Source organism: Meleagris gallopavo, chromosome 1, assembly GCF_905368555.1.
Source record: "Meleagris gallopavo chromosome 1, MGAL_WU_HG_1.1, whole genome shotgun sequence".
Classification (NCBI taxonomy): Eukaryota; Metazoa; Chordata; class Aves; order Galliformes; family Phasianidae; genus Meleagris; species Meleagris gallopavo.
The window spans coordinates 188188083-188213078 of NC_139404.1; the positions used below are offsets into that span (position 1 = coordinate 188188083).

At 40.0% G+C, this 24996-nt stretch overlaps 1 pseudogene; it reads right to left on the reverse strand.

The window, feature by feature from the left end:
- Positions 1-3345: 3345 nt before the first annotated feature.
- Positions 3346-7985, reverse strand: LOC100540787 (actin nucleation-promoting factor WASL pseudogene; annotated as a pseudogene).
- Between the last annotated feature and the right edge of the window lie 17011 nt (positions 7986-24996).

A 24996-nucleotide genomic window follows, 5' to 3' on the forward strand; every position in this document is an offset into this window, starting at 1 on the left:
AAAAAAGCACGTACAAAACAAACACAGTGGTGAGAGACATCAAAGGTTCCAGGTTACTTAATGCAAGCCATTTGTTGGACTGCTCAACATTGATTTGGTTCAGAAAATAACTTTGCTGGATGAGTCTTTTTTTTTTTTTTTTTTTTTTTTTTTGTCTAATCTTGCCGCAATAGAGGGGGATTATGATTTTTTTTTTTTTTATTTTTATTTATTTTATTTATTTATTTATTTATTGTTAGCTTAAGGCTTCTCTTTGGGTAGTTATTCGAAACCTGGGGCAAGGTAGGTGCAGGATGGGGGCACCCAGCCCTACTTGCCTTTGCCCTCCTGCTCTCCATCCATCCTGATCTCCATCACATCTCCCGGGACTGAGAGCATGTGAACAAGCATGTATTCACCAGCTGGGTGATTACCTGGATGTGACAAGCACTACAACAACATTTTTCTAAAACTCTTGGGTCAGCTTGGTGGCAGCTTGCTGCACTGGGCTGGAGCTGAGGCATTGAGTGTACATCTGTGCAAAAAAACATGCATGCTGTGTCTGTTGCGTCGTTGCACCTCATATTCACTCAAATGTGGTATGAGCAAGTAGCAGGCACTTGCAGATGTCTGCAGGTCATGTCTGAAATCTTTCTGGTGCCAGGTCAGTGCTCCTGGAGATGTTCAACAAGGTGTTTTACAGTGGCCTTACCACTCAGTGTCCTGAGGTTGCTCTGAAAGTAATGCCTCCTATTTATTTCCATGGAACCACAACAGCTACAAAGAGGACAATAACATCGTTTGATAAACTCTCAGTTACAAACCTCTATTTTTTTTTTTTAACATAGTCACCACCATTAGCATTTTCACCTGCAATGAACAAGAACTTGCATGCCATGCTCGTAAAAATCAGCACCAGCAGAAGTGACCCACTGTCACTGTCATCACTGCTGAAATGCAGCAGCCACCATGCTCACATCCACTGTTTGGTCTCCATAAACATTCAGCAATTGTCGATGAATGCCAGTGGGTGAATATTTTTCCACATGGAGGAATTCAGTTCTACACCTTTACTTCATACACACTTCCATGTCTCAATGTTATCCAAGCCAGAATGGGGGTGGAGAAGTAGTCATCAGGAGAAGAAAGAACTACTGAAGGAATGTTTGCATGAGAAGTCAGGATAATTTTTTTCTATACAGTAAGAGAGAAAGCATTGTCAAAATATAACTTTTATTAGAAGAGCTAGTTCAGTTTCACAGTTTGTACTTTATCACAAGTTTATTTCAAGACCCAAAGGAGTGAATTTCTGGCAGATATCAAAGCTATGGTAATTATAAAGCGTCTTCAGGAAGGATACAAAGAACTGATTAACATGTAACGGTCTAGTGGTTTATTTTACTCAAATGTCAGCAAAAGCAAAAGGACTCGAAGTAACAGGAAAAAGCTATGATCTCAATTTCCAGTTGCTTACTTTGCTCTTGTTATCGGGCAAGTATGAAATGATGCAGTCAGATGGATGAGTGTATTTAAGAGTAAGTCTGAAAATCGAATTCTTATCATGACTGCAAAAAATAAAAATCTGCTTTCTAGGACTTCTCTGCAGCCCTGATTTAAGATTCGAGATCCTTTAGACTGTGATAACTGCAGAAGGTATAGCACAGCTTTTTTATGTTTTGTAGATGCCTCATCCCTGGAGGTGCTCAAGGCCAGGTTGGATGGAGCCCTGGGCAGCCTGAGCTGCTGGAGCCAACGATGCTCATGGAGGGGGGTTGAAGCACAAAGATCTTCGAGGTCCCCTCCAACCTAAGCCATTCTATGATTCTATGATTCTGTGATTAGAGTCCATAGAAATATAATATCTGTCTGTTAGCTAGATTCCTACTGATGATTCTGTGTAATATTTTATCGTGCTCAAAGCCTCAAAATCCCCCTTTACATCTGGGATTTTGGTACAGGACAGATTCTGCTGATATAGGATATGCTGATTGACCTCTGGACAGCTACTGACTAATACCTGCTCATCCTCACATCTCTGTTTACTTTTAAAATGCTGGCAAGTACAGCACATTGCTGTAGCTCTGAACTTTACAGTTGCAATTTTCCTTGGTTTTCTTTTCTGCACCTTATTTTCTAATCTAATGGCTGGCTGAATGAAATATGGGACCTTCCAGGTTTTAATCCTGCCTAGTAGATGGGGAAAAAGTCAGTGCATTTCAGTACTAATCTACTAAAGAAATGTATTGTAGATAAAACAATTATGTCTTTCATTTGTTCTTTTTTTTTTTCTTTTTTTTTTTTTCCCTTGAGCTGACATACAGTTCTTTCCAAAAAGGTGTGTTTTATTGTACTTACTAAAAATGTCAAGGGTACTAAACAGCAATGCATAATTTACAATAGACTTTGTAGGCAATGGAGCCCTTACAGCCACAACTTCCTGAGAATATATTTATTGCTGTTTTACTGCCTGCTCTGCTATTTAAGCTCAACTTCCAGTGAGTTTGTCTGGTGGAAAAACAGAAAGAAAGGGAGACAGAGAAACAAGTGGATGGTTACTGGACACCTGCCAGTTTACATAAGATAAATCTGTATTGTTAACTTCATTGACCATCCTGTTAATCTTCAAATAGAAAGTTCCCTAATTAAAGTATTCAGCTGCTACTGCCATTCAATAACAGTCAGTATTGCCACAGTTAGAGCAAGGCAATATTCACAACTAGCTGTGCACTTCTGTAGTGATTTTGTTTTATGAAAAGTATACTGCTAAGATTTGAACTGCAGTGTTGTGATGTATTTGAAACCCTGCAATAGTATTAAAGCAGTCTCAACATTCAAGTAGCATTGCATTCGAAATGAAGGGTCTAAATAAACTAAGTCCTCTGTCACTTAAAGAACATAGTGCTATAGTAGGTTTTAATAAGAAAATTTAGATACAGGAAAAGTAGGGTATGAAAATAGTGCTTTTGTTCTTGCATTATAACTAAATTACATTAAGGTTTTTGTCAGTGTCACATCTTACATTTAAACTCCCTTACTGATAGAATGGAAAGTATTCACATGTACATGATCATTCAGGTGTAAACTTGCACACATTAACAGGGAGTAGCTTTGTAGAGGATTCTGACAAACATTTACAGATTAAATGACGTATTGCACTGATTAATGAAAAAGCAAAAGGCAACAAAAATATACAGCAAACTGGTAGAACACTTACATAATAATTTTACAGAATCCATAGACAGAAAGTAGTGTTTAGTATATCATTTAGGAGGACGATTGGACTAGATGATCTTGTAGGTCCTTTCCAACCTTGTGATTCTCTGATTCTATTCACACTAAAATATATAAATATAATATAATATATGATCAGTCACCCCATTCGTCATCATCTTCGAAGTCTTCTTTACCATCTTCATCCTCATCTTCATCTGAAGAATGAATGGCTTTGCTCCTTTTCTGCATAACTTTCATTAATGCCCTCACAATTCCTGAGGTGGGTGCAGGTGTAGGTGGTGCACCCTCCTGGCCATCAGATACAGATTTGAGCTGTATCCCCTTTTGTATCTGGTATAACAATGCATCTCTTCCTGAGCAAGACACTGGTCGACTGTTCTGTTCTACTTTCTTTAACTGGGCTTCTTCTCTGATTTGATATAGGAGTGCTGGTTTGAGTTCTGCAGGAACTGGAAGCTGGTGATTGATCTCTGAAGGAAGGCCTGGTGGTGATAGAGGACCAAGAAGTGGTGGAGAAGGAGGTGGCAGTGGTGGGAGCAGATAACCCACTGGCTGCTGGTGGCAGTGATGGAGGAGGACTAGATGGTGGAGAGGATGAACACACTGGTGGAAGAAGAGGATACTTCGTGATGGGAGGAGTTGTGGGCACTGCAGCACCTGGTCTAGATGGAGATGGGGGTGGAGGTGCTGCTGTTGGCTTTGAGGAAGGTGGAGGTAGTGCCCCTTGGCCCCTAACAGGGGGAAGAGGAGAGCCCAAGCTGTGGGAGGTGGTGGTGGAAGCAAAGGGAGTTATCCTCTGCATGGTGGAGGTGATGGTGGAGCTTGTCTGTGCATTTCATTTTTAACTGCTTCCACACCTCTTGTTTTTTTAGTGAAATTATATATAGCCTTGGAAGTTTCTTTGTAGTTGAGCCCCTGAAATTCCACACAGATCAAACAAGTTTTTCAATTCTGGGTCCAAGTTGTTCACATCAAAACCTGTGTTTGGATCCCAACCAACATGTCCAATGTGTTGGAAATTAGATGGTGTTCCACTATCTGCCTTTGTCAATCTTCTCTTTTTAGTTTTTCCTTTCTTCTTTTCTTCGGTATATGAAATGTTGTTGACTTGCAGAATATAAAATCTGTTAGTTGTAATTTCTGTGTTTTTGATATGAACACTTGCCAATGGTAGATTTGGACCATTGGGAGGGTCTTGTCTTTTTTCAGATTTTCTTTGTCATTGTCCAAGTAAATCTGTTACTGTTTTGCAGAATAATTTAGCTTCTTCATTAGCAAAGTTAAGACCAACTTGACATGTATTTCCAGCAAAAATATGAAAATATACTTAAGGACTACTATATAGAATCATAGAATCATAGAATCATAGAATCATAGAATTGCTCCCTGGGGAGCCTATTCCAGTGCTTAGCTACCCTTTCTGTAAAGAAGTTTTTCCTGATATCCAACATAAACCTGTCCTGGTTCAACTTGAGGCCATTTCCCCTCGTCCTGTCACCTGTCACCAGTGAGAAGAGACCAATCCTGCTCTGCTGTAAGCACCTTTCAGATATTGGAAGAGAGCAATAAGGTCTCCTCTCAGCCTCCTCTTCCCCAGATTAAAGAGCCCCAGTTCCTTCAGCATATTCTCCAAGCCCTTCACAAGCCTTGCTGCTCTTCTTTGGACCTGCTCTAGCACCTCCATGTCCTTTCTGTACCAAGGTGTCCAAAATTGAACACAGTGCTTGAGGTGAGGCCTCACCAGTGCTGAGTACAGGGGCAGGATGACTTCCCTAGTCCTGCTCACCACACCATTCCTGATACAAGCCAGGATGCCACTGGCCTTCTTGGCCACCTGGGCACACTGCTGGCTCATATTCAGCCAGAATGTCCATCAGAACACCAAGGTCCCTTTCCATCAGGCAACTTTCCAGCCACTCCTCCCCAAACTTGTAGGGTTGCCTGGGGTTGTTGTGACTAAAATGCAGGACCCGACACTTGGCCCCATTGAAACGCACGCAGTTAACCTTGGACCATCAATCCAGTCTATTCAGATCCCTCTGTAGTGCCTTTCTCCCCTCTGGCAGATCAACACTCCCTCCCAAATTGGTATCGTGAATATACGAAGATATATACAAAGATATATAATTAATACAAAGTTTATTGTGGGAGCTCCTGCTCCCACAATAATTTCCCATCCTTAATGTCATATATTCTGATAAAATACAACCTCTGCGGATTATCCTTTACAAGCCAAGCTACACCACAGCATTTCTTTGATCATGTGGCATTGCGACCTGCTGCATATATTTGAACAGCAGCTGAAGACATCATTATGCATTTCTTGCCAAGGAAGCTGAAGAGGCTCTCGTTCTCCTGCAGGGTGAGCAGCAGTGAGTCCACATTGGCAACCTGTCGTGGCTGAGGGGGCTGCTGTGGGGCATCGCTCACGGCAGGGCTGGCACAGTCCTGGTGGATGGGAAACTTAACACGAGCCAGCAGTGTGTTCTTGCAGCTCAAAAAGCAAATGGTATCCAGGGCTCCATCAGAAGATGGGTGGCAGCAGGGATAACAGGTGATTGTCCCTCTCTCCTCTGCCCTTGTGAGGCCCCATCTGGAGTACTGAATCCAGGTCTGGAGCCCCCAGTACAAGAAAGACAGGGAGCTGTTGGAGAGGGTCCAGAGGAGAGCCACAAAGATGATCAGAGGGCTGGAGCATCTCTCCTTTGAAGACATACTGAGGGAGCTGGGCTTGTTCAGCCTGGAGAAAAGAAGGCTGCGGGGTGACCTCATTGCAGCCTTTCAGTACCTAAAGGGAGCCTACAAACTCCCTTCAAAAAGAGGGGAGTCAACTCTTTGAAAGGGTAGATAGCAGCAGGACAAGGGGAAATGGTTTTAAGTTGAAGGAGGGAAGATTTAGGTTGGATGTCAGGAGAAAATTCTTTACAGAGAGAGTGGTGAGGTGCTGGAACAGCTGCCCAGAGAGGCTGTGGATGCTCTGTCTCTGGAGGTATTCAAGGCCAGGTTGGATGGGCAGCCTGGTCTAGTATGAAATGTGGAGGTTGGTGGCCCTGCCTGCGGCATGGGGGTTGGAGCTTCATGATCCTTGAGGTTCCTTCTAACCCAAGCCATTCTATGATTCTATGACCACACTGAAGTATTTTAGTTTTGCAGGCAGGAAAACACTGAATCAAAGAAACATGCCTGAATTGCAGTGTTGGGTGGATGAAAAAAAGGTCTTCGTACTCAAAAAAAAAAAAAAAAAAAAAAAAAAGTTAAAGTAACCTTGGTCAAATGAAGAATAAGTTATTTTTGTTTGGTCTGGATCCTTTGCTGGAGTTGGTGTTGGTTAGTAATGATGTACAAGAATCAGCTGAACAGTAATGACGATAACATTGTAATATATTGACATCAACTTGATGAAAGTGTTTTGTGTGGACAGTACCAGTCAAATTTCAATGCATTAACCAAGGAGGTTAAGAACTCTCTAAGAAAAGAATAGACAGCTAGGTAAAACAGTTTGCAAGCTGTGTTTGAAGGGCATGTTTTATGGATGGATATTTTTAAGTACTTATTTCACATATCATCTGCTAGGCTTTCCTGAAAGAAAGCTATTATAGTGATTTCAGTCAGAAATAGCATTGTCTATCGATTTCTGCTTAATCTGCATGTACAGGTTTGTCATGACTTTTGTGCAGTTGTTCAGAAATGAAACTGGCAAAAGCAACAAGTGTTAATTGGGCCCCATTTAATTTTAATTTACTCTGACAGTCAATACCTCACACTCTGCGTAATAGCCCTTTATCTACCACAGGAAATGTCTTCAATCCTGAGAGGAGTCAGCCTGAACAGATGAATATTGAGGAAATGTGTTCTCATTTGAGTCTGCCTGGGTTTGTGGTAGCCCAGAGCAAGCCACCATTTGCCCCTATTTACCAGGGCTCACAGTCCCTACACAATCATTTGAATCTTTTCTGAAATAGGATAACAAGATCTGTCTTGTTGTATAATTTGTGGCCATGATAATGGAGAAATTAAGAACCTCAACATTTTTTTTCCACTTTGTTTCCACTTGTGGAGGTAAATTCTGCTAAGAAGATTTTTTTTAGTGTAGAGATCCAGGTATGGAATCTATAGCAGTAAATAAATGGTGGCACAGCACTTGGCTGTGGGAATTGCACTCCCAGCTGGTGTCATCGTGCGATACGAACTGAGGATCAGTTAACCTTTGAGAATTAATTCCCTTATCTTACTATTTTAATTATCTTGGCTTGAAGGACCCATAACTACAATAGGGACCACTTGAATGTGTGATAAAAATGCATTGGTAAAATGCTTGCTGTACTGAGGTCATTGGCTGTAAAACTGGCTAGAAAAAAGACTAGATGGTATTAATATCCTAGAGCCATTAACTCTTCACTTCAAGTCCTCTTCTTCTATAAAAAATCCTGCTTGGTAATGTGCAAGGTAATCAAAGTAAGTTAGGCATTTTATTTCATTTGTATGTTACCTGATTCACTTTATATTTGTGCATTTGTAACTCAAGGCAAAAAGTATGGCTATCAGCACTCAAAGGGGCCTGAATCCATTTAGACAGAGTTTTTTTTTAAATTATTCATCTAGATGAGTCTAAATGTACCCTCTTCTAGTTTAAAGCCATTTCTTTGCTTGGGATTTTCCTGACCGAGGTGCAAGACCTTGTGCTTCTCCTTATTGAACTCCATGAGGTTGGCACGGGCTCACCTCTCAAGCTTGTCCAAGTCCCTCTGCATGGCATCCCTTCCCTCTAGCATGCCAACTGCACCCTCAGCTTGGTGTCATCTGCAGACTTGCTGAGGGTAAATGCCCACATTCTTTGCCTCATGCAGCTGCATGAGGAAAATGAATTTCTATATGAAAGCAAACAATCTATGTTCTAGCCTGCTTCCTTGTCTGGCTCAAATCTAGAGCAGATACTAACAACTTCAGGAGCCCTGTCAAGTGTCTAACTAGTGCACTTGTCTTTCCACAAAATATATATTTTTATTTTGTAAAGAGAAGCTATACATTTTTTTCCCTCCAACCTTTTGGATTAATGAGTGAAAACATTCCTATCTCTTCAAGGGAGGAAGAGTAGTGTAGTTAGTATTATTGGTTTCACTTCGCATTCGTCAATTAATCAGTCTCCACAGTGGGCTTTGGAAAAGGAAAACCTGACCAGCCCATGTTGTGCTGCCTTGACTACAGTACCATCAGTCCTCTTCCCCCTTCTTCCTAATACAAAAACAATCTGATGAAACTAGTGTCATACAATTACTAACAAGAAGTTGTAGCAAGAGTATAACTGAAAAAGCCACACAACCTGTAGGGAGTGTTCTTTATTCTTTAAAAGAGTGTTGTTCCTTTCAGGAAAAATCACTTTCAGCTTTGTGATGGAATGATAAAAAATTCATGATTACCTGCTGTTGGGTTCCAAATGTGAACATGTATGTGTTAGCACTCTTGCCACATGAGTCTGTGCGTGTCAGTAAATTCTCAGACCAAAGCCTTTCTGTTGAAGGGTATTGTTCTGGATGTCAATTACTTGTGATGTCCTTATATCTCGTTTTGCACCATTTTTTTCCTCCTAAATCAAATGAGGCAGCTGTATTTCCAAACGCTGTTAACTTTACTGGCAATGCTCCTCCTCTGGAGAGATGTGCTTCCTGAGTATTCTTTCTCTTCAATTAAGCTGCTTAGATCATGCTGCATTGATCAGGCAATTAATTGATTGCTGAAGACTTACTTGAAACAACAAGTCAGCTCTTTCCCTTTCTACAAGATACTAATCCCTCATTTTTTAAAAACTTAACAAAGTCTTATAGATATGACATTCATACGTAGTTTAGTATAAACTGGCATCTTTTGGCTTCTTGTTGCTTGTTTTTATTTCCCAACTGAAAGGAAAATGCAGCCTTACTTCTAACACCAGAGAAAGCTGAAGGATGAATCGTTGTAAATTGCTCTGTGTTTCTCTATTTCAAGTAATGCAAAAACCTAGTGGCCTGTAGGTGATAGCTGGAGCTGTAAGCCTCATTAAATTGTGTTCTATTGTGGTACTGTGAAAACACATACTTTGTCTTCTGTAGTTTTATGGGATAAGGGTGTCTTGCTTTTTCTGATGCTGTGGGAAGTTATTTTCCCTATAAAATCATGGAATCATTGAAGTTGAAAAAGACCTGTAGGATCATTTAGTCCCATCATCCACCTACCACCATTATTGCCCACTAACCCATGTCTCTAAGTACTAACCACGTCTGCACATTTCTTGAACACCTCTAGGCATGGTGAATCCACCACCTCCCTAGGCAGCCTATTCCAATACTCTGCCACTCTGTCTCAGAAGAAATTTTTCCTAATATTCAACCTGAACATCCCCTGGTACAACTTGAGGCCACTCCCTCTCATCCTATCACTATTAACTGGGAGAAGAGGCCAGCCCCCTCCTCGATACAACCTCCTTTCAGGGAGTTGTAGGGAGTGATAAGGTCTCCCTTGAGCATCCTTTTTGCCATCGAAAGAATCCCAGTTTCTTCAGCCACTTCCCATAATACTTGTGTTCCAGACTCCTCACAGCTTTGTTACCCTTCTCTGGACATGCTCCAGGACCTCAATATTTTCCTTATAGCAGCTATTTGTTTAAAATAAAGACTTTTAGGATAAAAAGATCAGTATAGAAAAAGACCTCAGCCTGCAACTAATTAGAATAATTGCACATTGAACTTGTGTGTCTAAGTCATAACAAAATGCAAAAGTTAGTGTCTGTCAGACATCAGGCTTGGAGAGCAGGTATCTGGAAGCAAGGATTCTGGTGGCCAGCCAGCTTAGCACATTGTACTTGCTGTTCTCTAGAGGTTCAAAGCAAATTAAAACCAACAGATACTTGAAGATAATGTTTGCAGTAATAAAAACCCAAAGGTAAGTATTTGAAAACTAGGCAGCTTTCTTGGAGTCTGCTGCAGCCATTGGGAATCCTTTCATAATCTTTGGAGGTTTTTGGTTTGGACTGCCCATAAGCTGAAGAAAGGGTAATGTAAAAAGTGATATTCAGATCTATGGTGAAGGATGCTTAGACACACAAAGAGAGTGAATTAATTCCACAGAGAAATCAGATCAAAGTTTAATTTTTGTTAGATCTGTCATGAGAAGCAGCTGAATGCTCAAGCCCAGGATAATGTCCATAGCTCAACACTTGCCTGTGCTGATATTGGCAGAAGTCTGTAGCTGTAGATGGAGGCCAAAAATGGGATTCTGCCCTTTTTTGATGATAAGTTTTGAACTGGAAAAGTAAGTAGCAAGTGAACACTACTTGGTTGGACAATACAGATCATGGAAGGAGAGGCTGGCCACTTGGAAGGAGTATAAGACTGTTGTCAGCAGATATAGGGAGGCAAATAGGAAAGCTAAGGCCTCCTTAAATTTAAACCTTGCAAGAGGGGTCAAGGACAACAGATAAGGCTTCTTCAAATACACTATGGATAAAACTATCACTAGAGGCAATGTAGGCCCACTGATGAATGAGGTGGATGCCCTGGTGGCAGAAGATGCAAAGAAGGCAGAGTTACTAAATGCCTTCATCTCTGTCTATACTGCTGGAGTCTGTTCTGAAGAGATCCATACCTCTGGGGCCCCAGAGGAAGTTAGGATCAAGGAGGAGTTTGCCTTGATTGATGAGGACTTAGTTAAGGATCAATTAAGCAGTCTTGACATCCATAAATCTATGGGTCCTGATGGGATGCATCCACAGGTGCTGAGGCAGCTGATGGAAGTCATTGTTAGGCCACTCTCCATTGTCTTTGGTAAGCTGTGGGGAATGGGAGAGGTGCCTGAGGACTGAAGGAAAGCAAATGTCACTCCAGTCTTCAAAAAGTAGTGAAATTTTAGTAAAGCATTTCACACCATCTCCCACAGCATCCTTGCGTCTAAACTGAGGAAGTGTGGTCTGGATGATTGTGTAGTGAGGTAGGCTGTGAACTGGCTGAAGGAAAGAAGCCAGAGAGTTGTGGTCAATGGGACAGAATCTAGTTGGAGGCCTGTATCTAATGGAATCCCTCAAGGGTTGGTACTGGGCCCAATACTATTCTGTATATTCATCAACAACTTGGATGAGGAAATAGAGTGCACTGTCAGCAAGTTTGCTGATGACAAAACTGGGAGGAGTGGCTGACATGCCAGAAGGTTGTGCTGCAATCCAGCAAGACCTAGACAGGCTGGAGAGTTGGGTGGGGAGAAATTTAATGAAATATAACAAGGGTAAGTGTAGAGTCTTGCATCTGAGCAAGCGTAGAGTCTTGCATCTTGCATTTGGGCAAGAACAACTCCAGATGCCAGTATAGGTTGGGGACTGACCTGTTGGAGAGCAGCATAGGGGAAAGTGGTCCTGATGGAGAACAGGATGACCATGAGCCAGTACTGTGCCCTTGTGGCCCAGAAGGCCAATGGCATCCTGGGATGTATTAGAAGGAGTGTGGTTAGTAGGTTGAGAGAGGTTCTCCTCACCCTTTACTCTGCCCTGGTGAAATGCACCAGGAATACTGTGTCCACTTCTAGGCCCTTCAGTTCAAGAAGGACAGGGAACTGCTTGAGAGAGTGCGGCACAGAGTCACAAAAATGATTAAGGTAGTGGAGCATCTCCTTTATCAGAAAAGGCTGAGGGAGCTGGGTCTCTTGAGCATGGAGGAAAGCACAGTGAGGGGTGACCTCATAAACATTTATAAATATGTAAAGGGTAAGTGTCATGAGGATGGAGCCAGGCTCTTCTCAGTGACATCCAAAGATAGGACAAGGGGCAACAGGTACAAGCTGGAACATAGGAGGTTTCACATAAATATGAAAAAAAACTTCTTCATGGTGTGGGTGACAGAACACTGGAACAGGCTGCCCAGAGATGTTGTGGGGTCTCCCTCTCTGGAGACATTCAAAACCTGCTTGGACACGTGTAACCTGATCTAGGTGTTCCTGCTCTGGCAGGGGGATTGGACTAGGTGATCTTTCAAGGTCCCTTCCAATACCTGACTTTATGTGACTCTGAGATTCCAAGCCTCCTTCACTTCTCCCTTATTTTTGTACATGCAGAAATCTCCTGAGCTTGAGGATTCACTCTTAACCATCACCACTAGAAGATTTGTAAGCTTTATCTGAGTTACTCCTTCCTTACAAGAAGATATGGTTGTAGAGATGGAAGGAAAGCAATGGGGTAGAATCTTCCTTTCGTGCTGGTTGTTCGCCCAGCAGTTCCCTGTTTAACTATGCAGGTCTCCCAGCTCTCTTTCTTGACTTCCTGTTGAGATGCTCTAATCTTGAGCTTGGAAGAAGTGATCTCATGGTTGCTGCAACCAAGGCTACTCTCAAACATCACTGTTTCAACCAAACCTTCCTTGTTAGTGAGAATAAGGTCCAGCAGTGCTACTCTCCTAGTTGGCTTGTCCACCATTTGTATCAGAATGGTATCATCAGTGCACAGAAGGAACATCCTGGACTGTGGATGGCTGGCTGAGTAGGCCTTACACCAAATATCAGGGTAGTTAAAATCCCCCATGATAACCAGGGCCAGTAATTGGGAGGCTGCTACCAGCTGCCTGTAGAAGGCCTCATCAACTTCCTTGTCCTGATCCAGTGGCCTGCAATAGACACTCACAACAGTATCACCCATACCAGCCTGCCCCTTACTTATCACCCAAAAGCTCTCAACAAGCCCCTCATCCGCCCATGGACAGTACTCAGTACATTCAAGTTGCTCACTCGCATAAAGAGAAACTCTACAAATTATCTGTGGAGTTCCTTACAGATTCACATTGAGATTTATGGCAACAATCTGGGAAAAAAAAAAACAAAAAAAAAACAAACAAAAAACTTAATTTAATTAATTAGAATAGCAAAAATACAAGTTAATTGGGATTGAAGCTAATCAATTAAATAAATGAGAGAGAAACTGTCCAAAAAGTCCTCAAGCCAGTGCCATGAGGCAGGAGGGCAGGAGGCCAGGGCATCGTGTGCTGCACGGCTCTATATAGACCTCACCATGGTGGGGTGGACAGCTGCTGTCAAGAGCACATCAGGACAATTTTCATCCAAGGCCTTTGGTCAAAGGAAACAGTTCAATATCTTGCCTGTTTTCTCTGGTAAAACATCAACTCTCCGTGGAATTCCTGTTGAGAGTTACATAGCTGCTAGTCTGAATGTATTGATGTATCGCGTGAAACCCTGGGCAGACTTTTACTAAAGGTCTTTTCCAAAAGTCAGTGACAATGGTACAATCCTGGTACATGAATAACTTCTCTTGAATCTCTCAAAACTGTGGTAGAATCTAAGTTTTAGCAAAGAATGCGAACCAACATTTTCCATTACTGTTGATCAATATTTTCATATTTAACTATCCTATGTACACTAAATGGCTCAATAGACATGCAGGGCTTCTTCTTTGGGCATTGAATGTGATTCAAGTGATAAACTGTGAAAGCTGTTTGTTTTGCAAAATATTTCAGTGGGCCACATCTTCTGTAACTTGGAGTAGAATAGATAATCATTTTTGTGAGTTGTGCTTGAGATTCTGAATACACTGCATGATGCATCTATTAAAATGATCATGAAACCAGAATCAAATGGACCAAACCATCATCAGAGGTGAGTTTCACCTCAGACTATCTTTCCTCAGATTCTATAGTAGAAGTTAAAAAAGACAGGAGTGGTATACCATAAGCAAAATTATTCACTGAACTGATATGCATGGCATGTGCTTATTAAGTCATGCCTTATTTTAGTTTCTGGTCAGGATCAGGGTGAAATCCTTTTAGAAATATACATATGAACTTTCAGCAATTTTGAGCAGAGAAGGGCTTGATGTCTTGTGTAGTTAAACTTTTTTTTTCAGAAGGCTTTTTTTTTTAATAAGCGTTCACATTTTTAGGAGCTTATCTTAGTCAAACGAAATTCCAAATGTTATGTTCTCTATTTGTCTTTGCCTCTAATATGAAATGAAATCACAATAAGTGTTCATAGTCATGTCTTTCTTGCCTGCAGGAGCCAGAAAAATTAATAACTCTGAGAATTTAAAGAGGGAGTCTCTGGCTATGACCTGTCAGACTTCTGCAAATGTAGTTTGTATTCATTTTGATTTAAAGCAAATCATTTGTTTGAAAACTAAAGAGGCTGAGAACAAGGTCCTCTGGGAGCAGAGGGCTTCATCCTTTGTACCATCCCCTGTGTCCTTACTGCCAAGTCCTTAACTAAAGATTGTTTTCCTCTCCTTGCGCATGCATAATACATGCTCCCCTGCTTTATGTCCTCTTGTTTATTTCCTGACATCCTCCGGGGCTTCATTTGTGACCATACATAGCAAAACACTCAGTGACAGCAACCTTGCCACTCTGATTCTCCTGCCTTGACAAAGTAGCTTAGTGTATTATTGGCATGTGACAGTTTAATCAGTCCCACCTGTCTGTCTAGCTGTGTCCTTAACTTGTGACAAGCTAATCTGGAGGGAGCATTAGCAGTTTAAGTAATGACCTATGTCAAACCAACATTTCAACTTTCATTTGCTATTTTCTTATCTGGATATAGAACAGCTTATGTATTAAGTGGAGAGGGCTGTCTCTTATATTTGGTTCTGTCAGCTGTTAAAATGCTTAGTTGTAAAGGTGGGATCATTTGTTGAATGTTCTACTCATCTTAATTTTAGATATTTCCAAAATTGCTTTTTGGGTACCTTTTAGATAATTCCTTCAAGCTTTCAGTAAGATGCTAGATGGAAACAGCTGTGTGGTGACAATTAGAGTATTTCTGGATTGACTGAATACTGACTACAGATTACTTAGCAGATGTGTTTGAAAAATGTGTTCCTTTTCCTAAAGATGCAAAACCTGGCCCATATATTGAAATTTGTGAGTTCTTAGATTTCTCCAGTAATCTGCTACTCCAGATACTACCGATACTTGAATTTTCTACAAGTGTATTCAGTGCAGACCTATGGCACCCTATAGACCCAAAAAGAGATAAAAGAGAATCTTCTCTCTACCCTTTCTGGACAGAAATTTGTTCTGGACAGATCAATTTGTTCTCTGCATTACATCTTAATTTTCTGACTGCTCACCAGATTCCTGCAAGCATAAAATCCTTTGTGTCAACACGCTTAGCAATATTTTTGCCCAGAAGTTCTGTGTTCTTGCTCCACAGTTAGCATGCTAGGACTCCTTGGTATCCTGTGGTGTCCTTGTGACTCAAAAATATACTTTTATGTATATCCAATGTCAAAAGCAATATGAGAGCTATATTACAGTCAGAAGTGTGTTTTCATAGCATAATGAAGCCATGTGCTGAGTGCTTTTGGAAAGTTTGAGAGCATGGAGCTTGCTGAAATTCTGCTGGAAGACCCTAGGGCAGAGGGAACTAAGGCTGCTTTAATCTCATCCATGCTATTGTTTGGAAGCCGTCCTTACAGAGAAAGATCTCCCAGATAGCTCCTGGGCTTTGTCTTTGAGAGTTCATTGGATTGCTCGAAGAAAATGAATGGGATTCAGTATTCAAGCTTGCTCCTTGGATGTCTGTTGCTTACTTGGCAGTATCTGCCCTCTAAATTGATGAAAGTCAACATGAGAGCAAATTAAGAAGGAATAGAAATACGATGGCAGTGAAACAACTTTCCATGGTTTGTGCAGAAGGTGGGGCTTCAGAAGAATTGCTTGGTATGTTAGGCATGCAAAAGATGCCTGAGGAGAACTGCGAGCTGCCAGAAAGTCTGCCAGTACCTCAAATCACTGTCAGTGATGTTCTAGTCCAGAAAATCAGGAGCAAGAAATCCAGCCAAGTTGTGATGACACTGCTCAGAGCATGCAGGAGCACAGCTTGGAAGGGATCCACTTAGAGTAAACAGATTATTTTGGTCTCATCCTACTCAGTGGACTCAGTGGACCTGATCCAATTAAAGAGGAAGCAGTGAAGCAGGAGGGACTGAAGTATATCCTACTGCTGCTCTTCAGCAGTAGCAAGGGTAATGGGATCTACAAAGTTGTATATGAGGTGAAGGGAGAAGGATGAATGTAGCTGGGTGTCTCTGTCAGATGGTATCACTGTGGGGAGGAAAATAATTGTAACATTAGGAAATTTATGTATGAAAAGGGACAGAGAGTAAGAAATACGGACAGTTGCAATAAAAGGAAGTGGTTAGCCCTGGGAGACTTTTCCATTTGCAAGGTCAAGAGGCTAAAGAAGCTGTTTAGAGAAAGGTGAGTGACCTCTTGGCATTCTGATTTCCATGACCTCTTTACAGAAATGAGCATTTACTCTCATCATTATTGTCAGTGTAAATATAACAAAAAATGCAATCAACTTCTGCAAGGCTTCTCATACAGCCTACGTCTCCATCCTCAAAGCAACTTGAGAAGAATGGGCTTTAGTTAACTGACCCTGCTGAGATGTTTTCAAATATAGACTTCAAAAGAATGTAACAACCTTGGTAGAACAGAGAACTGCAACAAAGGTCAACAATGGAACTGAGAATCACTTCAAATTTGCAAATGGCATTGTCATTCTTATAGAGGCCCTGGAGAGAAAGGGAAAGAGTAATTAGGGAGAAGTTCACAGTAGGTGAAGAATAATTAGGAGCTGCTGAGAAACAGCTGATGAGGACAACTCGGACAGTGCCTGGAAAAAAGGGCACTGAAGCTCATATACACGTAAATGAGGTACACTTCTGATCTGAGGTTAGAGTTTAGAGGGTCTCTTTTTGCATCTCTCAGCACTCCTTGATTTGTACACTCTTCCTTGTTCTTGAACCTCAGAACTATAGTTCTGCTGAAGCATCATTAGCCTCCTAAATCTGGTAGTAGTTGAGCCTGTGGGGAAACAGAGAGGAGAAGGAAGGTGAACCCGGAAATTAGCAGGACATGAATGTTGACTTGGTATAAGATTCTGAAGTACAATTTTATTGTATTCTGCCTTCTATGCTGTCTGAGGCTGGTCAGTAAGAGACATCATGAAGTTTGTCACATGTACTTTTAAGCTGATGTAATGATCCAAGCAGAGGATCACACACAGTCCCACACTACTCTCCACAGTCCCACACTACTCTCCATCATGCTGAGATGCAAGGGGAGACTTAATCAGTATCTGCAATGATTGTGGCAGCATGTAGTTATCGATTTGTCACTGTAAGAATACATCAATGAACATCACAGGCCATCTTGTCTTACAGCTCAGAAGAATAACATGTCAGTGGACTTTATTGTGAATGAGTGGTACAAACAACCTCAAATCCATGCACAATGTACTTTATTTTACTAATATAGAAATAGAGATAGAAACTGAGATAGAAATAGAATGTGATAATGTCAATTTTCCTTTAATTTTCCATACTGAGTTACACCTAACAAACAGGTAAGAGATAATAGATGTTTTTCATCTCTCAAAAGAGGGAGATTTTCGAACACTGAGAAAACTCTTTTGTTTTTCCACTGAAACACAGCCACAGGAGTTATTGGATCTACCTGCAGATGACATAAATGATTACCTATTAATCTGTTCAAATGATACATATAAGATGATACGCTGAAAACAATACAAACAAATAAACAAAACAGCTTAGAGAAAGAGTGTCTTCTCTCCCTTACTCATGCAGATGGGAAATTGTTCCACCTGTAAGGGCCAACTTCACCTACCCAAGGCAAAAATGATAGGGTTTGCACCTCAAGTGCAAAGTTTTCTTTATCTGCTATTTTATTGTGTTTTTCTTCATTGCATATTGTACTGGCATTACAGTATTTAACACTGCAGAATGAAAATTATGTTATCTTCATCTTGGAGTTATGCATCATAAAAATTCAACTTCCTTGATTAATCTAGTATCAACATTAAGGCATTATGTCGTCTCTTTAGGAACTTGTGATTTTTTAGGTAATTTCATAATTTACATTTATTGTTAACGGCAGGAACAAAACTGTTTTCTACACAAGAATCCAAACCCATCTATTCTTATGTTAGTTGATCTTTCTATTTTCATTATGCTTCTATGAGATGAGTTTATTAAAACGTGAAAATAAAGCTAAGCAAATCCCCCAGATTTAATAAAATTAACCAATGCTTTTTTACTATAAACATGAAAAAGATTTTTTTTTTTTCTCCCATCAGACTACCTTGCTTTTCAAATTAAATGTCAAGTATCATGTACAGGTATACAGCAAAGCTTAGAGTTGTCAACTACAAAATTATATTTATCTTAATGCTTATTACCTATCAAATTACTGTGCTGTAACATGAATAAATATTGGATTTTAATGTTGTTCCATTCAGAGCATTATTGAAAGAAATTTCACTGCTTTAATGAAGTTATTAAGTAAACCAAAAAGCTCATGTATTTTAGGGGAACATTCAGCTAAAAATATAGATGTCCTTACATAAAACAGTATTTCTCTTGTGCCTGATTATTCAGCACATTTGTTGCATCTGGGCACCTTCAGTCTGTATTGCAACTGCTCATAACACTGTTACAAGGCAAATAGGTGCTAGATTTCATGTTTTACCAAAGGAAGAAATAGAGCATGAGGACAGGTATTCAGAATAACAATTTGCAGTACCTAAATGAAACAGGATGTTGCTCTGCCCGTGCTCTGAATGGAGATGCCTGAGCTGTTGTATTTGGCTCCTACTTTCAAAGGTTGGAGTTCAGAGGGAGAGAGCAATGTGGCTCTGAGCGAGCTGTGAGGTGTCCAGATCTAACTGGGGTGTGGAGTAGAGGTGCCCGTGCTATGGATGTGAAAGTAGGCAGATGTAGGAAATAAAATAATGTCTTAAGCCACCAGAAGGAAAGTATCATAGAATCATATAATGGCTTAGGTTGGAAGGAGCCTCAAAGATTTGGTTTCAATCCCCTGCCGTGGGCAAGGTTGCCAACCACTAGATCAGGCACCAGATCAGGTTGTCCAGAGCCCCATCCAATCTGGCCTTGAACACATCCAGGGATGGGCGCATCCAGAGAGAACATTGGCTATACTCCATAAACTACCTCTTCTCTTGACCAAACTTGCCCATCCTTGCTGCTTGTTCGCAAGTACTGATGTAATCATTGGATGATCTTTACTTGTTTGGCTTTGATATACATTTCCCTCTCCATACCCAGCCTCAGTCTGGTGTTGGCCAAGTGTTGGCCTACAGGTCAAACTTTATGCTGAACACTGTGCTTATTTATTTATTTACGTTGAGAGGGCAGTGTAAAGAAAAGTAGTTTTGCTATTTTCTTGCTTTTCTTCTAGACCACGACTGGTTTGACAAAGGTCTCCTGCAGGTCACAGTACATGAATTATATAATTATAGAACATTAAGGTTAGAAAAGACCACAAAGATCATCTAGTTCAACCATCAACTCATCACTTCCATATGACTAAGTCACATCATTGAGTGACATGATGCTCAGTGACATCTACTCTTTTCTTGATCACCTCCAGGGATGGTGAGATGTGAGTACAGAATAAGATAGTGTTATTTTTATTCATCAAAGGTCATATAGAACTGTGAATAAAGAAGAGGAACCTTGGTGTTTGTCAGCTGCTGGGACTGTCAGACCCTGATCTGCTGTTTCAGGCTTCCTGGGCCATTTACTTTGATGTGATCTCTTTCAGGGTGATGATCTCATAGGACTTAAATTGGCCTTGCTTGATTAACTTCTGATTTATGGAAGACCACCTCTAGATTTCACTTTGTGTTTGCATCTGAAAGAGACTGCTTTAATCCTGTTACCTAGTATTAAATTTTAAGACTTTAAGCCAGGCGTAAAAGTGGCTTGAACAGAAATAGTATGACATTATTCCATTAATATTAATTTTAAGGAGATGCGCAATCTTACCATGTGTGCATCAAGGACATCATATTTATATTGTTAACTTTATTATGCTAGTTAATGCAATTAGTGTAGTGTTGCTAATGTAGTTAAAATTTTATCAGTAATCATATAATCTCCAGTAGGATAAGTATAAAGGGTTATTAATGCAGTAATTTATTATTAGAAAGTAGAGGAGCAGTGGAGCAATAAACTTAGCCTTGCTGCTGCAATGACTTTTTATGCCAGCACATTCTGGTTTTCATACCATTTGTGTATCAGTTTCTTACACTGATTACTGGCTGCTGCTAGATTCTGTCTAATATTACACAAAAAATGGACTTAGCACCTTTTAAAGATCTCAGTGTCCATCAGTCAGTTATGAGGTGGATAATTTTCTTCCTTTTTTTTTTTCCCCATCATTTTGACAGCTTGCAGCAGGTCTGACTCTTATCTCATCAGGATTTCTGTCTGTGAGAATGATCTTTAAATATCTTCAGTTCAAGGACACTGTAGACTCTTTCAAATAATACAGAGTACCAAAACAGTGAAATGTAATGAGATAGAACACCAAATTGATTGTCTCAGAAGAGTACCTGTGAGAGTAGTTAAGATGATGTGTCAATCACTTTTTCCTAACAGTTTGTACCGTCATCATGTGACATTTCTACAGAATGACATGAATGTACTTGGTATTAAAAAACTCGAATTTGGACCTTTGATTTAGAAGCAGTCAACAGCCAGTACAGGCCATGCACTCCTGATTGAGAGGACACAGCTTGTGTGGTTTTGAACTACTTGAAAAAAAAATTATTAATGCACTAATTTTATGACAACTTTTGGTTTATTTTTCCATCACAGGTGATAAAATTTTGAGGAGAGCCTTTGTAACATTTTAATTGTGCTGCACTAGTTGATGTCTGGGTGACAGAGGTTTATCTGCCGTATTATAGAACGGTTATCTGGAGGCATAATGTTTAGTCAAGTCCATTTATGTTTCACAACTCATCACTAAGTTATGATCCAGTCATACATTGCTGCACTGGATACATTGATGTGAATTAACAAGAAACTCCACAACAACCTGTGGAAGGAGCCTGTCTACAAGTAGTGGAAGGCAGAATGAAATTAGCAAACTGCACAAATCGTGCCTGAGTATTATAAGAAGGCTTAAAGAGCTGTGAGGTTGATAAATGACATTTAAATTGGCAAAACAGTCCTGGTTGAAGTTAAAAGGGGATTTGGGCTAACTTATGAAACAGGTTGTATTACGTGGTTGCTTGGATAGGGAATTTAGAATCACTAAACCAGTCGTTCCTCAGTCCTATCTTCTGAAAAGCTGTGAATGAAGCTTTGAATAGAGCTTAGGAATCTCAGGGATCAGGACCAAGCATTTGGATATTATTCTGAATCGTATAAAATCTCTTCTTAGGGAGATATTTATTTTGTAATGTTAGTTGTGCTACACTGTGGTAAATGTGTCAAACCTCAGTTTGGATGCTTTCTATGCCTAATAAATTATGGCAGTAATATATAAGATGGAATTATTGTAGAGCTGTCCATTCAGAAAGTTCCTAAAGCATTTACATCCTCCTGTGTCTAATGAGAATCAGGCTTGTCAGTACTTCCAGTGAAATAGAGCTGTCAGATGTTCAGATATAACCAAAGAGAGAGGAAGAGAGAGCAAGTGCTACTCAATGACATTTAAAATTCCTTTCAAGTAGTAAAATGCCAGCAACAGGGTTAGACAAGTTCGTAACAAGCCTCATAAATGGGTCACTCTAAATGAGAACATGGAGGTTCCAATAATAAAACCCCCACAATACTTCCTCAAAACGAACCTTATAATTGAATTCTCTGCTCTTGTCGGCTCCTCTTTGAATCTCTTTCCCCATCTCTCAGTTGTAGCTGTGCCCCCAGTCTTGATCTGAGCCATCTGTTCCGCTTCTAATATTAACATCTTCTATCATATAGCATAGTGTACCCAGAGAAAAAGAAGAGAGAAGAGCACTTTCTCCTGGGAGTAAAGCTTATATTTCAGCAAAAGGTTCAGCTGTCACTTTAAGCCGACACCTTCCCACACACGAATACACACCTGCCACATTAGAATATTATTAATAATCCAGCCTTCATGCGTTTGACAAGCTAAACAAAATTAACCAAAAAAATGTGAAAAAGTCTAAAAAAGGTGAGAGCAAGTCAACATTTCTTTTCAGAATTACAGCATACAAACTGATCCACAATAGAAAGCAATTACATTTTAAGTGAGGTGTCCTAACTTATTTTAACCCCTCGTATACTCATGAAACTACTATTCATTTCTAATTACACAGATTCAATTCAAGCTTAGTGAAGTTTTTTTGACTGTTCTTAGTCCCAGTTTTTGACCCTGTTTCTTCCCTTCTGTGTTGCTGTGGTTCTTCCCTAGCTAATAGTTTCCAACTGACCTCCACCACTCTTAGTGTAATCACAAATCCATAGAGGATTGATGAGGTGGGGAAAGAGGTGGTAGTGGTAACTGCTCAGTTTTGAAAGCAACTGCAGGTTCAAGCTAAGCTAGAGAGTTGGCATCCCAGTGAAAATAGAGCAGTCAAGGAAAGAAAGGAATAGATTCAGCTTTTGGGGTCGGCCCTAAAACATTAGGGAAGGAAGTTGTAGAGGTAATATCTTAAAATGAGATTAAAACTGGCTTAAGAAAATGAGGCTGGGGTGAGGAAGCGGAAGCTGGAAAGATATCTTGCAGATTCAGGAAGCAACTTAGAAAGATAGGGTGAGGAGTTGGGTTTGGTTGTAAGAATCAGGGATCCTGTAGAGAAACACAAGATGTGATCCTGGATGGAGCAATTTGATTGAAGAAATACGTGACCAAGGAACTGAAATATATATATTTGTATGTACATATTTAAGCATATGCACAAGAGAACTGGAGTTAGAAAAGATATCTTAATTTTAATGGTCATTACTTCAGAGTTTCTACTTTTATAAATAGGAATGTTTTTAACACAGATATGTCTCATGTAAGAAGAATGTGTAGTTAGCTACATTTTGTATCTTGGTTTCTACATTCTATCTTTTGTTTTTAGTGTGAACTGTTTGATTGGCTTCACCTTTTGTGAAGACTGCTATGAACATTCCATTAACAAACTCTGAGACAAATGGGATTAAAACCAAAACACTGAAATTATCAGAGAAGAGGAAATGTAAAATTTTCAAATTCGAATTATTCCAAAGGATGTCTGGATTGAGACAATCAAATCTGAAACTTAGTTTTCATCATATCCAGTAACTTCTTGTTTTTATGCTTTTGTTTTTGACTTAAAGATAGTTTAGCATTATATATCAGGAACTGTGTAATGAAATTTGGGGTATTTGGGTGAATTTGATTAAAAATGCCTCTGTTTTGTTTATCTCAGTTGGTCCTTCTTCCTAATTTAGATACTCTTTGTGCTCCTCAGGGAGGCATGTGTTTGTTTAGTCCTATAAATACATATAAAGTATCATAGTGATTCAGAAATCGGACTGGATTCCCACTTGCAAGTAAAGATTTGGATGGTGAAGCTCCATGGATTTTCAGGGAGATGAAGACCAGAGAGCTACATAGAGGTTAAAAGTTTGAATGTAGCCTTAAATAGTTATTCTGTACTAGTACTTGTGAATGGTCTGGTTTTGCTGTAATCTAAGCTGAAGAAAAGAAGAAAAGCACACGTGGTCAGATAGTTACTGAAGATATGAACTGGGTGGCAGAGCTTCCTGCATATTCAGTAATAAGAGATCGACATAGAATCATAGAATATTCCAAGTTGGAAGGAAGCCATAAGGATCACTGAGTCCAACTCCTGGCTACATGTAAGTCTACCTAAAAATTAAACACTGAAGGCAGTTCAGTCCAGCTCTTTTGCTAATGTTCCTTATCTTCCTCTGAAGTTTTCTTCCATTGGTTATAGAAGATGTTTACTTGGTGACCCTAACTTGAGTGCCAGTGATTAAATAGAGCCAATCGTGGTGTTAAGCTGAAATGATGCCATTGGCACTAGGGAATGGCATGGACCAACTCATTAATTTCAGTCCAATCATAGGTATGCTGCCCCCCAGCCAACAGTATATGACTTCAGAATAGTTGTGCTTTACATTCATGTCTTGATTCACTTCACAGTGGCTTTGTATTTCAAGAAGGCTTGGATCACTTTTGGAATCAGGCTTTGGATTTCAAAGACGTAAATGATTTAGAAAACATTAGTAACCCATATCCAGATTTCAACATCTCTTTTCTGACCTGTCTAATGGAATAGAAAGTGCAGTGTGCTGCCTCACTTAATAAGAGATTTATATCATATCTAGGATTTAACATGTTCACTGTGGAAATAGTTTTCTCTGTGAGCCATGAAGTAACATTGAACAACTTTATGGAAAAGTAACCAGTTAACCAGAATATGGGATAGCTCTGGTCATTCTGTGTGCCCCATTCTCTCTTCACTCACTGTAGAAACTCATTTAGGATTGAATAATGATTGCTTTGACCATCAGAAGATTTACATCCTAGCTCCTTCAGTAGCTTCAGCACCTTGACAAATGTTATTGAAAGGAATATATCCACCTGGCAAAGCTGAAAAGTGGTATAGGTTGTATTTCCACAAGTAATTCCTATCCCACAAATGTTTTAGCATCTGCAAGGCTCTGGAAATGTAGTGCTAGAAGAAAATTAAGTCACAAGTAATGTTAGAACTTCAAATCAATAGGTGTTTGCAGAAAAGTTTTATGACTCAGAAGGAAGTCCCTCTGGAGCTTGAAAAATTACCCACTCATTACTGAATGGCAATGTCAGAATGACAATAATATTTTAAATGAAGAAAATATCTTTTACAGCCTGTTGTCTTTCTGAGGGATTTAACTCAGTTTTAACATTTCATCTTAAAAGCTTCCAAGGAGATTGGCTCAGGCATGAGAATTTCACATTACATGGATGGCCATAAACCACGTTCTTT